The sequence below is a fragment of the Ictidomys tridecemlineatus genome, chromosome 10, assembly GCF_052094955.1.
Source record: "Ictidomys tridecemlineatus isolate mIctTri1 chromosome 10, mIctTri1.hap1, whole genome shotgun sequence".
NCBI classification, from domain to species: domain Eukaryota; kingdom Metazoa; phylum Chordata; class Mammalia; order Rodentia; family Sciuridae; genus Ictidomys; species Ictidomys tridecemlineatus.
Window position 1 is genome coordinate 94,247,556 of NC_135486.1, and position 3,947 is coordinate 94,251,502.

Genomic DNA, 3,947 nt, shown 5'->3' on the forward strand with positions numbered 1-3,947 from the left:
GCATTCTGGGCATAGGTGCCTACTAGGGGGTTGCAGCGAAGAGAAAACCACCCTGCAGCTGGATGGGGACCTGCATATGGGAGCAATCTCATCTCACTTCTCAGGATAGAGCCCACAATTTTTCTCCCTGGTCCAGCCACTTCTGCTTGCTCTGTGGCATCCCCGCTGGGTTAGGAAAAAAGACACCTGCCTGAGGAACCTCACAGAAGGAATAAAAAACATTAGATACTAGACTCATTCTTGTTTGTTTCATGTTCTAAAAAGTGAGCTCTCTGTGGATGTCCCTGAGATACAAAAATAGGCCTTTAAGATGACCTTTCTAAAAAGACTTTTTGAGATCTTTCCAAAGCCTCTGCAAAGTATGTCAAATATTCAACAGTTTCTTAGTTGGGTATTTCCTTAAAAGTGTCCTGCTTCTTATCAATTTCAGATTTTTTTTTTCCAAGAACTAGAGGGAGATTTGCAGTGGGATAATCCAGTTCACATGGTAAAAATGAAACCACTACCGCAAAACTTATGATGCAATGAAGTAAGTATAATAAAAGAGGCTCTAAAGGAAACCGGAAGGTTTGGTATCTTAAAAAGAAAAACCACAGTGATATGGCTGTGATCTGCTGCATTGCTTACCCAGGTTTCTCCACGCACGGACCCAGGGTTTCTAGTTACTAACTAGAGCCCTGTTTGGTTGAAAGGAAAACCCAACTACCATTAAGCTCCATTCGTTCTATTTCCCCTGCATTGAAGAGGTTAAATTTTTTCACTCTATGCCAATTTTTAACTCTAATCTCTCACTGTTTTCTACATTTAAACATTGAAACAATAAACATACTTCCCAAGTATCCTAACTTCATAAATAAGAAAACTAAAGCTCAGTGGAATTAAATAGCCTTTCCAAATCATACACCTAATAAGATGAAAACAAAAATTGGCATCTATATGTCATGTAAATCAAAAACCCATGTTCTTTTATTCCAGACTTTCCACCAGAGGAAAAAAAAGATACAAATACTATGTATTTGATTATAGAATGTTTTTTGGAATTATAGGAGTAACATTTCTTTATATCACTTTTTTCTAAAAGAAGTTACAAGGTATGGTCGTAATAGATGGGATTTGGGAGTTCAAAAAATCGGCCTCTGGGTTGGGTTCTGTTATTTGCTAGTAATTGATTCTAAGTAAGTCCCACTCCTGCTTGACCTCAATTTAATCACTTTTAAAATGAAAATAGTGGATTAAATCACCTCTAAGATCTTAGCTCACTTTGAAAATCGATCCATATTAGCTAATAAGAAAGTTGAAGTCCCAGCATTTCAACTAACTGGTAATCTGCAGTGACTTGTGAGTTTTGGCTTTTACCAGATTGCCATAATCTGCAGCATTATCTCCATATTTGACGGTACATTCTCCAAAAGGACCTCTGTGACCTCAGAAGGTCAAAAGCATCTCTCCACACCCTGTTCACTTCCCCCACCTGTTCATTTCCTTCTTGGCACTTGGCGCTACTTCTTCTCTTTTGTATGTTTATTTACTTGTCCAGAGTGTCTCTTTCCCCAACTAAATTATAGGCCTAGGAGTTCTGTGCTTGGCTGTTTCCTGGCACTTGGTACTGTGACTAGCGTATAATTCAGACTCAAATATTTTTTGCATGGCGGGGTATGGTGACCCATGCCTGTAATCATAGCGGCTCAGGAGGCAGAGGCAGAGGCAGGAGGATTGCGAGTTCAAAGCCAGCCTCAGCAAAAGCAAGGTGCTAAGCAACTCAATGAGATCCTGTCTCTAAATAAAATACAAAATAGGATTGAGGATGTGGCTCAGTGGTAGAGTGCCCCTGAGTTTAATCCCCGGTACCCCCCAAAAATATTTGTTGCATGAATGGTTGAGTGAGCAAATTGTTTCTGAAATGGCAATAATGGTAATTCTTCTCACTTTGCAAAGTTAATTTTAGAAGCAGTTGCCAGGGTTAAAGGTAATAAAACCTTAATGTCTCTGCATTATTAAAAAAAATCACAATGATGATTACTAAAATATTGACAGCAGTTGTTACTGATCTGAGTGTCATGAAGTTAAGTAAATTTTTAATCTTTTTTCCCCAAATATCTTAACTGAACATGAATTGTATAGCAATCAGATTTAAGTGTTTTTGTTTTGTTTTGTTTGTGGTTCTGGGGATCAAACCCAGGGCCTCACACATCCCAAGCACACATCTACCCCTGAGCTACATCTCCAGTCCCAGATTTAAGTTAAAAAAAAGTGAGGGGAGGCAGAGTGAACTCATGGTGTGCTCTCTACTTTGGTGTTCTTCTGGGATGGGGCATCTGACGCTTCCCAATTTTTAATTAACTGGAACTAAGAAAACATCTCATTATTCCACACCCTCCCACCAGAGGTCTGCTCCCCAAGACTGTGCTCAGTCAATCTTGGATCAAAAAGGGGAAACTGGCTGGGCAGAGTTCACTTCACCAGTACCACACATGGTATGGGTCTCAAGCGAGGAAGGACCAAAAGGGTAACCTGGTGTGAACTCTGAAAGCACGGCTGCAGGCGGAAGTGAGGAGGCTGGCTGGCCAGTGGTTTCATGCTCCACAGCAGCCTACTGGCAATGTGGGTGTCAGATGACTGTTAACCCCCTTCCTTGGTTCGGCTGTGTGAATAGGGATGAAGTGACAGTAATATCTCAACTAAGCACATTGAGATCCATTATCATCCTTTATTCTCTAAGATTAATATACTATTAAATATAAGAAAAGAGGGTATGGTACACAAATAAAACTAACTTAAAAATTTTAAATGTTGCAAAAGTGCCACAAAACAAATGATGCCTTGGAGGCAGTACTGTGCAAATGTTTAACAATGAAGCTCTCTGAAAATCCTACACTGATTTGTAGACTTTGCTACTTTCTGTGGTGTAAATATTTCCACCAAGGTGTGTTTCAGGTTACCCATGTGAGGCCGCTGATCATCGGAAAGGGTTTCAAAGAAGCACACCAAACGTAGTATTTCCATCACACAGATAATAGTAATTTTGTCCTAGGTAATGGTAAAAGGTAAGTCAATAGTCAGGAAGTTTATCATCTATCTTTAATATATATTCTATTTACTTTTAATTTCATGTGATTTTAATTTTTTAATAATGGCCATGTTCAATAACTAGCTCTCACAGCTTCTGAGAAGTTTGACACTGGCTCCCAGAGCTGGTATGATATGCTGCTGCCTATTGGGAATCTCTGGGGTGAGGATCCTTGTTGGGGGTGGTGGTGGTGTTGACTTGGAGAACTGTGATCTCTGTGGGAGCTGTCTGAACCAGTGGGAACAGCTGCTTCTCCCAGGCATTTTTAGGAACACCTTAGGAAGAGACCACAAGCCTCAGCAGGACCTCTTCTCATACCCCATCACTGTACCCAGGCAACTTCCTCAGAATCTCAGTGTGAGAGAAGGCAGGACTCTTGATCCCTGCCACCTGGAGAAATTGAAGCAGACTGACCTTAAGGAAAAGCCAAACTAGTATTCTATTTCTGAGGCTTCCTGGGCTCAGCCCTTTCTCGCATCTGAAATTCCTTCAGAGCCCCTCCTCTGGATATTGCAAATGCAAGACCTAGCACTGCCTGAAATCCATGCACATCTTGAGGAAGGGCCCATATGCTAGAACCTGGATAGAAGAGTCAACCTGCAGAGAAGACACTGGGGTAAGAAAACAACCCAGGCATGTCACTATCAGCCTACGGCAGCCCTGTTCTCCTCCAAAGGGCACCAACAAATACCAGCTGTGCTCAGAGATGCAGCACGTGCAGGAGGATGTTTGTTTGGGTTTATGGTCAGATGGACATGGATTAGAATCCATTTCCTTGGACATGGTAATAAAAATAAATAAAAAATAAAGGTAAATAAACTTCTTTAAATTCATGTAAATCTCACACGTAAATGGAGAGAATAGTACACATCTCAGAACT